This window comes from Bufo bufo, chromosome 5, assembly GCF_905171765.1.
Source record: "Bufo bufo chromosome 5, aBufBuf1.1, whole genome shotgun sequence".
Lineage (NCBI taxonomy): Eukaryota > Metazoa > Chordata > Amphibia > Anura > Bufonidae > Bufo > Bufo bufo.
In genome coordinates, this window is record NC_053393.1 from 491,555,213 (window position 1) to 491,568,496 (window position 13,284).

A 13,284-nucleotide genomic window follows, 5' to 3' on the forward strand; every position below is an offset into this window, starting at 1 on the left:
TCTCAGACCTGTGTGTGGATCCGTTTCACTAAAAAACGAAACTTTTATTAATATGCTAATGAGCCTCTAGGTGCTATGGGGGCGTCTTTTCAGCACATAGAGGCTCGGTCTACTAACATTGTATGCCGCCCCGCTCGTCCGTTAAGCCCGCCCATCTCCTCTTGAATGCCATCCTCCATCTGAGCCAGCGGACGAATTCTCGCGCCTGCGCCGTGCGCGTCTGTATTCGGCGCAGGCGCAGTGAATGTCTGACCGCTCCCTGCACAGACATCTCCACTGCGCCTGCGACGATGACCGAGATGTCTGTGCAGGCAGCGGTCAGACATTCACTGCGCCTGCGCCGAATACAGACGCGCACGGCGCAGGCGCGAGAATTCGTCCGCTGGCTCAGATGGAGGATGGCATTCAAGAGGAGATGGGCGGGCTTAACGGACGAGCCGGGCGGCATACAATGTTAGTAGACCGAGCCTCTATGTGCTGAAAAGACGCCCCCATAGCACCTAGAGGCTCATTAGCATATTAATAAAAGTTCGTTTTTTTGTGAAACGGATCCACACACAGGTCTGAGAATAGCATTGTTAGGTAGATCAGACACTAGCAGATCGCTAGTGTCTGAGAGCTAATTAGGTCAAAATGAGGTGGTAGAAACCCTTAAAGTGTGAACTCAGCCTAAGGGCTCATGCAGACGGCATTTGCTTGTCTGCAATATGTGGGCACCGACCATGTGCTCACCATATCAAGTGAATGGGTCCGCAATCCAGAAGGTGCGGTATGGAATGGAGGCACGGAACCCCACGGAAGAACTATGGAGTGCTGCCATGTGGTTTCTCTCCGTGCCTTCGCACCACAGAAAAATAGAACATGTTCTATTTTTTTGCGGTGCGGATGGATCATGGACCCTTTCAAGTTGAATGGGTCTGTTTCCGTCTGCGGTAACCGCATGGATGGTGCCCGTGCAAATTGCGGTCCCCAATGCACAGAACGGCCGGTTTGTGTTCAAAAGCCAGATTTATACCAAGATTCAATAAAAATAAAAAAATGCAATGGCTCAGTAATAAGGAATGCAAATGATACACACTGGAGCTAAGCAATCTATAGACTACCAACAGGCAGGGAGCTTTGAGTGTTGGGGGAATAAAGGAATCCACTTGTTTCACTGAAATCAAAATGCTGCCTTTCTCACCATATGAGCAGACCTGGATGGTAGGACAGCTCATACCTAGAAAACCTAGGACCCTGAGTTGCCCTGATAATCCCTCAAATAGGAGCAGGGGAGAGAAGACCTGTTCTTCCAAGACACGGAAGAGCAGGAGTCTCTGCAGGCCTAACAGCAAGGAAAGAAAGCCAAGTGGAATGGCAGGTAAGTATCCAGTGGCAGGGATAACCACTGAACCAAGAACCAAGGAAGGCATGGTAACTTACCTGCTGGACGGCACAACAGAAGACCACACCAAGGTAAACTGGATCCCATACAAACTCACTGCCATCCAAACACCAAACGGATGCAGTACGTACTGACACACAGGAACCAGCACTCTAGCAACAGCTCACAGACTTGACATTTGGTTCACCCCTCCGGAAAACCATGAGACCCCCTTCCGGAGGCCATAACAGACAAACAGGGGAACATCTAGCATCCATGCCGGACAGAATACACTAGACACGGAACAACAACTAGACGTACAACAACCCCAGACATAACAACAGGTAAGGTAGGGAAAATGGAGGAGACATAAGGAACACATTGATGTCCCACTAGGTGGCCCTCACACTGAAAGATAGAACACCCAGACAAGGAGCATAACTCCAGTACACACCAAGGCTGGAATACAACTGACTCCTGATCTTAAGCCATAGGTAAAAGAAGCTCCTAGTGACCACACCCATCAAGGTAGTTAACCCCTCCAGCACCAAACAGGGGAGGAACCAGGAGAAGGGGAGAAACGTACATACAAGCCGAAATAAATGTGTTGCCCATGGCAACCGGCATGTATGGCAACGTGTCACGCGCACAACACAGAGGCCGTGACAATAATTTTAGATAGATAGATATTAGATAGATAGACAGATAGATATGAGATAGATAGATAGATAGATAGATAGATAGATAGATAGATAGATAGAACATCCCAGAAGCTGACAGTATACCAGAGCCTGCAGAGGGAGTACAAACTGGCCCCATATCTGAAGAAACTCCCCAATCCAAAAGACAGACAGATCCTGAGCCAGTACAGACTGAGCGCCCACAGCCTGCTCAATGAATCCGGGCGTCACCGACAGAGGTACATGCCCAGGGAGAGCAAACTGTGCCAGCAGTGCGACCAGGAGGCCGTGGAGGATGAGGTTAATTTCCTGCTGCGGTGCCCCAAATACTCAGCAGTGAGGGAGACTTACTTCAGGAGACTGTCTGATCTCTGCCCAGACTTCATCTCCATGGAGGAGGAAGAGAGACTCTCCATACTGCTGGGGGAAGAGGAGAATACAGCGGCCACAGTGGCACAATATATTACTGCCTGCCATGGACTGAGAGGAGCCTGATATACCATGGACTCCTATACCCCCACCCTTTATATGTCCCCATCCCCCAACCCTACCCAATTATTTCCCACTTGCTTTGGCAATGCTAAAATGTATTTAGTCTGCCAATACAGCTTATTTGATTTGATTGATTTGATAGATAGATAGATAGATAGATAGATAGATAGATAGATAGATAGATAGATAGATAGATAGATAGATAGATAGATAGATAGATATGAGAGAGGGAGAGAGAGAGAGATAGATAATTAGATATCCCCAAAAAAATAAAACACAAGCGGCACAGCAGGAGCAATGTGAATGACGCTGTGCCAGCGGCTGTGGAAGTGATCCAGCATTCAAGTAACTAGAAAATAAAATTCCATGCTGCTCCCAAAATAAACATCTGGCTGATTTACTGTTTTGTTTTTTTGTCATTTTGTCACCCCAAAAAAATTGAATAAAAAGTTATCAAAAAGTTCCATGTACCCCAAAAAGTTATCAATAAAAGTACAGCTCGCCCTGGAAAAAAACAAGCACTCACTCAGCCCTGTATACAGAAATATGAAAAAGTTGTCAGACTGTCAGAATATGACAATGCAAAGAAAAACATGTTTTTAAAGGTTTTTATTTTTATTAAAACTAGTAAAACACAATAAGAACTATATACATTTGGTATCACCGTAACCGTACTGACCTGCAGAATAAGATCATTATGTCATTTTTTGTGCACCGTGAATGCTGTAAAAAACAAAACCCAAACAACTATGACAGAATTTTTTTTTTTCAATTTCACCATACAAATAATTTTTCCATTTTTTTTTTCCAATACAAGTTACATAAAAGATCTGTTCAGGATGCATCAAGATGTCTTCCGTTCCGTCAGCATTCCGTTTTGTAACCGGACAAGCTGTGGTTTTGTATCCGGTCATAAAAAACAGATACGGCACTGAAAACAATGTAAGTCAATGGTGACGGATCCGTCACACATTCACTTTCAATGAATTTAGTGACAGATCAGTTTTTTCCCATTTTGATTTCACATAACCGCATCCTAACGGAACGGATGCATCCTGATGTGCAAAATCAAAGCGGATCCTCTGCCAATACCCGAATTAACAACGCAAGTGTGACAGTAGCCTAAGAAGAAAAATTGGAGGTATACGCAGGTACAGCATAGCCTCATAGACTTCTATGGATATCACATCACAGCTCCGTACAATTCGAAGTGTGGTCATACAGCCATATCCCCTTGCGGAGGGATCTCGGTCAACGTCAATGGTCCAGGAACTGACAGAAGTGTTTCCTCTATGGGCAATCCTGGAGGCCTGGGGTTGAGAAACATTGTCGGTTTACATTCATTCCACTACTGAACATTTATTTCATAGAGTTGGGACAATGTGTGGGGACTGTCCTCACCTGAACCTCACACTTCTATCCCTTTAATGCAGATGAAGCCTAGACATAAAATCATGACTGATTTGTCTGAATGATCGGTGTCACTCGGCCCGAACTGCAGCTGCAGATATATTAATAGTGAGCCATCCGGATCCTGATAACATGGCTTCCTTATACAATATTTATGTCTGATCCGGGAAAGAAGCCAAAACTTTTCTTCTGTTGAGTCAAAAAACTGTTGAGAAATGATTCGATCTGGTTTGCAGATGTTGTAAGAATTGTGCTGACGATCCCATGGCTTCCTCTCAAGTTTCTTTTTTTTTTTTAAATGTTCCCTCATTAGCGGAGGTATTTACAACATGCATTTCAGCAAACTCATTTATCAGCCATATACTGTACGAATGTGTTAGCAAGACTGTATGGATGATACAAAGGAAATGACATGGTGTCAAAAGGCATGAGGACATCTATAGAAAAGTACCACCCATAGCGGCAATTCTGATAATTGTGATGCCCATATAATCTGCTGCGGGCAGGATAAAGAATAAAAGTGTAATTGCAATGCTCTGGCCCGCAGCGGAGAATAGGAGTGGTGGTGGCTATGACAACAAGTGGTTGTAGCCTTCATGGTGGCTAACCCTTATCCAGCACTCCCCAGGCCAGGCCTGCAGTAAGTTAAGGAGAACAACCCCTCTTTCCCTCAGGTCACACCCTGGACTTTCAGGATCTTCTGCCTGTTGGTGCCTAGGGGTGCTCTTGATATTAAATGAGCCATGGGGTGCAAGGCAGGGCAACAGGAGGCAGATGATGATCAGATCGGGTATAGAGATCAACAATTAGGCCACCTTAGTTATAGTAAAATAAACCTTTACTGAATAGATGATGGGGGTCACAGTACAAACACATGCAGTAGGCACAGTTCTAGAGCATTTCACAGAGTAGGCTTTTCCAGGAGGCAGCTATTATGATTGTGGTCCAGCCTGAGTCTCTCTCTTTGTAGACATTAGTAATCTTTCCAATTGACCAAAGTTGTACAATCCCTTAATATTTCTCTGCAATGTCCATCTGCAGGGTGCAGTCCTAGATCAGATGGCCAGTCTGTTTCAGAAGTGTGGTGGGTGCCAGAAGCAATAAAACCCAAAGCACGGGCAGTAAAGTCTAAAGCCGTATGCATGCATTACCTTTCCTGTCTCAGTTCAAGCATGGCCCTCATGGTCCTCAACCTTCTACAGTAATTAAATACTTATTTCTTTCGGAGATGTGCCAATACATGCATGATCTACTCTCCTTCACTTTGGGGGCTAGCACATTTAAGGGGGTTCTCTGAGCTTTAACTAAAATCCCATTGTCTTTTAACCTGTGAAAGGAAGATCATTTCAGCATGCCACTGATTACGCCATCTCACGTGACCGCCTGAACTGGCTGTGGGCTCTTTTGCTGAGGTCCCAACTGGATGTGTTCCTGAGTCTTCCATTACAGCTGCATTTATATTATGTAACAGAACAGGAAAAACTCAGGAGCACATCCAGTTGGGACCTCAGTAGAAGAGCCAGCAGCCAGTCTAAGTGGTGATGTAAGCACAGCGGACAGGGTGGAATCAAAGGGGCGACTGAAGGGTAAGAACTGCTGAAACAATCTTATAGGTTAAGGTACTTTCACACTAGCGTTTTTCTTTTTTAGCACTGAGTTCCGTCAAATGTGTGAATGTACCCTTAGAAGACAGTGGGATTTTAGTAAAACCATAGAGAACCCCTTTAATCTCAATAGTACAGTTGCAGACCCAGACCTGACAGGATTTGTTTGTAGTCTGCTAGCATGGAGCTGCATAGGAGCTGTAGACATAAAACAATGGTAAGGGTTGTAGACTGCTACTGAAAAAATCTACATAAAAGACTGGGCAAGGCTCACATCTGTATCTACATCTGTTAGAAGCAGAAACCATGATGTAGTGACAGACCAGCTGCAATGTAAGGTGGTAGGGGAGAACACCCAACTTAAAAGAGTCCCAAAGAATTCAGTGGCACTGCCGCTCTGGCATGATGTTACAAAAGGAAGTGCAGGCCCCTTTCATTACATTAACTTTAAAGGATTGTAGTGGTGAGATTGGGCCATTAGATGGTGCTACTGGCTCACATATAGGAACCATGCTCTGCTAGATTCAGCAGAACAGGAGAAAGGACTGGCCCATTTTTGTGATGGAACGAGGATGAGGAACCTTGATATAAAACTGGCCCAGTGCCATGTTCCTCACTGTGTCGCTGTGTGCTGCCGCGGGTGGCTGAATGCTCCCGCTGTGTGCAGGACATTCAGCCTTCCGCTAGTTAAGTCCCGTTGCTACAGCAGGAAAGGGAAGAATCGTGTTCTACAGGCTGCTCCAAGCCTAAGCATAAAACTAAGATTTAGTCTTACCGGTAAACGGTTTTCCAGGAGTCCGACATGACAGCACCCACTGGAGGATGTCCTATTGGACCTCTGTAGGGACAGGAAGCGAGAGAGGTTAAAAGGCCCGTCCCCACCCCTCATACCAGTGTTTTTCCAAATTACTACACCAGATAGGATCCAAACTGTTTATTTGAACCTCCATGTTAACTTCACATTGAAATTTCTGCATACAAATATATATATGTATAATGTATACATGCATGGATCCCAGAAACAAAATCCAAAAGCAAAAGGGGGGGGTATTAACGGGTGCTGTCATGTCGGACTCCTGGAAAACCGTTTACCGGTAAGACTAAATCTTAGTTTCCAGGACGTCCCTCCATGACAGCACCCACTGGAGAACTACCAGCTTAATAATTAGGGGGGGACCACTGCCTGAAGAACCTTACGGCCAAAGCCTAGGTCCTGGTTGGCCAGAGAGTCCAGTCTATAGTGCCTGACAAAGGTAGTGAAACTGGACCAAGTAGCGGCCCTGCAAATTTGTTCAATTGAGGCTTCTGCTTTTTCTGCCCAAGAGGTTGCCACCGCTTTGGTGGAATGGGCTTTAATGGACAATGGACATGGTAGTCCTTTCAGCACGTAGGCTTGTTGAACCGCTTCTCTGATCTAACGAGCTAAAGTCTGTTTTGAGGCCTTATTGCCCTTGTTCTTTCCTCCGAACAAGATAAAAAGGTTTGATGATTTTATCCACAAATCTGTTTTTTGTAGGTAGGCTAACACGGATATCCTTACGTCCAGACAATGGAACTTTTCTTCCTGCACATTTTTGGGAGAGGTACAAAAGGAAGGAAGAATTATTTCCTGATTTCTATGGAACGAAGAGACAACCTTTGGTAGAAAGGATGGATCCAATTTTAAAATAATCCGGTCGTCCAAAACTTTTAGATATGGTTCCCTGATAGAAAGGGCCTGAATCTCCCCTATTCTGCGTGCTGTGGTAATTGCTAGCAGAAAGATGGTCTTAAGAGAGAGTAATCTATCAGATAACTGCTCAATTGGTTCAAACGGGGGATTACATAGACTTTCTAAGACTATATTAAGGTCCCAAGGTGGTACCGTCTGCCTAATAGTAGGTCTCATTCTGGAAGTAGATTTAATAAATCTTTTTATCCATCTGTGCTCTGCTAAGGAGGTGTCCAGAAAACAACTCAAGGCTGAAATCTGGACCTTGAGGGTACTGGGTTTCAAACCCAAATCAAACCCCAACTGCAGGAAATCCAGAATGTAGCCTATAGATGGGTCAGAAACCCCAGGATGTGTTTGTGACAGCCATGAGGTAAATTTTTTCCAAATTTTTAAATATATCGCTGAGGTTATAGGTTTGCGGCTTTGTTGTAGGGTAGATATTACCTTCTCTGACAGACCCTTTTTCCTTAGGATCTGCCTTTCAGGATCCAGGCTGTTAACCGTAGTCTGTCGAGGTTTGGATGTTCCAGGGGTCCCTGTAGGAGAAGGTCCCTCCTTCTCGGAAGGGGTAACGGATCTCCTATCACCATCTCCTTCAGCAAAGGAAACCAGGCCCTCTTTGGCCATGCCGGAGCTATCAGAATGAGAGTCATTGAGCATGACCTCAGCTTCTTTAGGACCGCTGGAATCAGGGGGAAAGGAGGGAAAGCGTACCCCAGATCCATATCCCAATCCTGGGACAGGGCGTCTACCCCCAGCGGGTTGTCCCTTGGATTCAGAGAAAAATATTTGTTTAATTTGGTGTTTTCTCTTGCCGCAAAGAGGTCTACTTGTGGGAGTCCCTACTGATGACAGATCTGCTGAAACACTTCCTTGTTTAAAGACCATTCTCCCGGGTTGAGCGTGTGTCTGCTTAGGAAGTCGACAGTGGAGTTTTCTACTCCTTTTAGATGGACTGCTGAAACTGAGAGCACCTTTTCCTCTGCCCAACAAAATATTTGGTCTGATAATCCCTGAAGATGAGGGTTTCTGGTTCCTCCCTGACGCTTCAGGTAGCATACCGTCGTCACATTGTCCGATAGGATCTTGATGTGGTGGCCGGAGAGTGTTTGTTCTGCCCTCTTCAGGGTCTCCCAAACAGCTTTCAGCTCTCTGAAATTTGAGGATCTGCGACTGTCGAGATTGGACCATTTCCCCTGAAGGAATTGATCTTAGATGGGCCCCCCAGCCCCACTGGCTTGCATATGTAGTAATTACTATGAATGGAGAAAGATTCCAGGCGACCCCCTTCCTTAGGTTTTTGGGGTTGGTCCACCAGGATAGAGAATCTAGACTTTGTCTTGATAGGATTATTCTTGAGTTTAAGGACCGATGGTTTTTGTCCCATGCGCTCAGAATTGAGCTCTGTAGTAATCTGGAATGGTACTGAGCCCATGGTATGACCGATATGCAAGATGTCATTAACCCGAGAACCTGCATAGATTCTCTTAGGGTATGGTCCCTTCTTCTCTGAAAGGCTCTTATCTTCTCCCTTATCCTTTCCTGTTTTAGTAGCGGAAGAAAGGAATGCTGTCTCTCCGAGTCTAAGATGACACTCAAGAACTGTTTCCTGGTACTCGGAACTAGGTCCAACTTGGCATAATTTATTATCCAACCCAAATCTTTGAAGAGGGCCAGGGTCTGTTGGACATTGTCTAGAAGACCTTGCTTTGTCTCTGCGATCAGAAGGAAATCGTCTAGGTACGGGATGATCCTTATTTGCTGCTGTCTTAAGTATGCCACTATTTCTGTAATCACCTTCGTGAAAATCCGAGGTGCCGAGGATATTCCGAAGGGTAGGCACTGGAACTGATAATGGAGAATCGTGCCCTCCTGGTTGATTGCAAACCTGAGGTACTGCTGGTGGAGTGGATGTATTGGGATGTGATAGTATGCATCCTTTAAATCCATTGTGCATAAGAGATCTCCTACTCATATCAGGGGGATTGATGACTTTATAGATTCCATTTTGAATCTGTGGTAGACTACAGACCTGTTCAGGGACTTCAGGTTGATGATCGTCCTGAACAAGCCGTCCGGCTTTTTTACCTGGAAAAGTCTTGAATAATAACTCAGGCCTTTTTGTTCCACTGGAACCTGTATTATCGCTTTTAGATCTAACAGTTTCCTTATGTCGAGACATAACTGATTCTTTTGCTCTGTGGACTGAAAATTTGTTATCAGGAATCTCCACGGGGGTGGACTGCGGAACTCTATTTTCACTCCCTCTCGGATTGTACTGAGAATCCAGTGATTCTGAGAGACCCGAGTCCAGGCCTCCCAGAATAAACTGAGTCTGCCCCCGACTGGCCTGACGTCATTGTTTGTCTGTGTTGGAAGATGGGTTAAACAAGAAACCCCTTCCTCTACCTCCTTTGGGGTAGCTCCATCTCCCCGTCTTACCTTTTCCCCTCTGTGAGGTTGGAAACTGTTTGGAGGGTTTCCGAAAGGGCTGAGGTTTCTTTACTTTTTCCTCTGGGAAGCCTTTCTTTTTGTCAGCCGCGCTTTCTAGGATGGAGTCAAGGACCTGACCAAAAAGATAGGACCCAGTAAAGGGGATTGCACAAAGTTTATTCTTTGATGCTATGTCCCCTGTCCAAGACTTGAGCCAGAGGGCCCGTCTTGCTGTGTTTGTGAGCGCATCGTTCCTCGCCGCAAACCTAATTGATTCTGCCGAGGCATCCGCCATGAAAGAAGCCGCCATCTTTAACAACGGTAAGGAATCTAGAATTTCTTCTCTGGATGTCCTCATCCTAAGATGATTTTCTAGTTGATCCAGCCATACACACATGGCCCGGGACACTGAGGTAGCCGCAATATTTGTATTTATAGAGGCAGCAGATGATTCCCATGCTTTCTTTAAAAGCCCATCCACCTTACGATCCATAGGATCCTTCAGCTGTGAGGAATCTTCAAAGGGAATGGAAGTTTTCTTCACCACCTTGGCCACCTGAATATCCACTTTTGGTATCTCGTCCCAGAGTTTTGTTTCCTCTGGGTTAAAGATCAACCTGTTTTTGAATTCCTGCGGCACATAAAGCTTCTTGTCACCCTCTTCCCATTCATCTTTAATTAGATCAGTCAGGTTAGCGTTGATGGGAAAGAGTTTCCTTTTCTTCGCTCTTAGACCGCCAAACATCTCGTCCTGTATGGTGCGCGTCTGCTCCTCTTCCTCTACCGCCATTGTTTGTCTAACAGCTGTCAGGAGCGGATCTAGATCTTCAGACGAAAACCGGAATCTCCTAGGTTCCTCTGATAAGGAAGGGGTATGATCTTCTTCCAATTCGTCCGAATAGTACGCTGGTTCTTCCTCTGAGTCAGAGTCCACCTGTACTCTAGAACGTTTCGCCGGTGGGGAAGAGGGGACCGGCAGAGAAGAGGGGACTGGAAGGGACGGGGGCTGACTTGCTCCTGCCGCCTGTATCTCCTCCCTCACTATTGCCCTTAATTCTGCCAGAAAGGACGGTTGCTCCTCCTTTAATATTTTTGCCAAACAATCAGTGCATAGGGCCTTCTTGTATGACTCCGCCAGCTTCTTGGCGCAGGTCCCGCATTTCTTTGGTCTCTTTTTGGAGTCACCATGCGGTTTGTGACCTGGCTCTCTTTCCACCTTAAACAGAAGGGGGAGAGAAAGATATAGAAACAGGGCCTGCCAGAGTAACCCTAACTATGTAGGACCTCACTTACATTTCCCTGGACGAGGGGGTCTGCAGTGGCGTCTAGCTTCGCAGATACCTGGGCCTCCATGATGTGTGCTGCGTGCAGAATACATCACTCTTTAAATGGACTTACCGACCCGGCCCCCCTCGATACCGCTCGGCTCCGCCTCCTCTTCTGGGGGACTCATCCTAGGAGAATCGACCCCACATGCGAGGCCCCAGAATCCCGAGGCCTCCAGCATGGGTGCGCGACGCCAGCAGCTTCCGGCTTCCGGCTTCCTCGCGTCACTTCCGGTCACGTGGGACGTGACGCGTCGCGTCATCAGAGAAGCGCCGGAGTCGATACTGTGCCCAGAGCTCCCGCAGGAGAAGCGGCAACAGCGTCCCCATACCGCGGCTTCAGGATACATATACCGGGAATGCTAGGGGACCTCTTCCCCGAGAGGTGCTAACTTCGGGCACCATCTGAGGCTGAAGAGGAGAGGCACAAGCCCCCCGACCAGCCTCGGCCCATATCTCTCACCACTAAAAAAGCAGGGATACTCCTCTCTGCTCCTATCACTGTAGGGACAGGAAGAACACTGGTATGAGGGGTGGGGATGGGCCTTTTAACCTCTCTCGCTTCCTGTCCCTACAGAGGTCCAATAGGACATCCTCCAGTGGGTGCTGTCATGGAGGGACGTCCTGGAAATATGTCCCAGGAGCACCAGAAGCAGAAGAGAAAGGACATTACACCAGGCCCAGAAGAAGGCTGCAGGCCAGGCCTTAAAGGGGTTGTCTCACTTCAGCTTGTAACCTGCTTTATGAATGCCATTTGCTGAAGTGAGACAACCTTTTTAATTGAGTTCCCATCTGGGATGTGAACTGTGGTGACCAGAAGATGTCCACAGGTCATCAGTGGCAGGCAGAGTGATGGCTGTAGTGATGGGCCTGAAATAAAGACGTTCAGCAATGCAACCAAAGTGCCTGGTAAAAGCTGGAGCCCCTGAGATGTAAGTGTTGCCAGGACAAGTAAGAGCTCTTGGGAACATGGGAGCAGGGGGAGAAGTAATGCCCCAGTGCAGAGTCCCACTAGTGTACGTGGGTACTGCAAAAGCTTCTTATGTCATATGTTGTATAATGCTGTATTACATTCTTATGTGAAATCCCTGTTACCAGGCTGTCAGGTGCCTTACACACATTCCACCACTAGATGGGGGTAGCACCACAGTACATATACCTACGTTCAGGCCTAATTAGAGTGTTCAGAGTGTGGGAGTTGAAGAAGGAGATGGAGTGAGGAGCAAGGGGAAAGAAGGTCCCCTCTCCTCTCAGCTCTCTCTTGGGCTCCACGGCCCAGAGGAGCCAATTTATATCTTAGTGTCGAGCCAGGAAAATAGGCAGAGGTGAAGTGTGTTTTCTACCATTCACTCTTCCGGAGTAGCAAGTTGATTTTGCAAAGTTTATTGTCGAAAGGATCTAGGTGAAGGATTTATTAGCCTTCGGCAGCCTCACCGTTATTTTCAGGACAGATAAGATATCTGTTGCATCACTTGTGTGTAGAAGAAAAAGACTTGAACTACCTCTACTGAGACTGAAGCAAGGCAAAGAGCTGAATATCAGTGAGTACACAACTACCTACCCTAGCCTGACACATTACTACAAGTACAGCCTGATACTGGGATTCACCACTGGCATCAAACCTGCATGTTTATAAGTAACTGTTTTATAACTAAATGTGAACTGTTATCAAGAACCTGGTTACAGTAAAGTTCTTAGTTGGATTCAAACCTGCCTCATTCTTCTATCTCCATACTACTACCACTCTCAACATTTTGCACCATCAAGGTGCTGGCGTCACGACATTACTTAATCCAGGGGCCCAGCCGCACAAGCACTCAGAAACCCAATCACCATCAAGGGCACCTCGATCACCACCTGGCCGGTGTCCCCTGTAGTAGAGTTTGCCCCGGAGAATCCAGTGATGTTCTCCCCTTCACTGCACTGCTGGCCCAGGGAGGCATCTGCTAAACCATGAGTAACCGATGAACTGTTGTACCCACCGTGAACCTCATGTGTTCAACACTTGCGGACCGGCACGTTGCATTAAATTGGCGTCACAAACAGGATTCATATCCTCTGTGCCTTATGTGGATGAGCCCCATTTGTTTGTTTTATTAGGCTAAAGAACTGTTCAAAATACTGGAAAAGTACATGGATGTGTTATGCCAGTAGTCTACTTTGAAATCGCACTGTTAAAACTGGAGAAATCACAGATTTTTGTGTCACTAAAACTGCTTGCTGTGATTGAATTGACTTTCTCTTGCACCCAAAATGGCCGCCA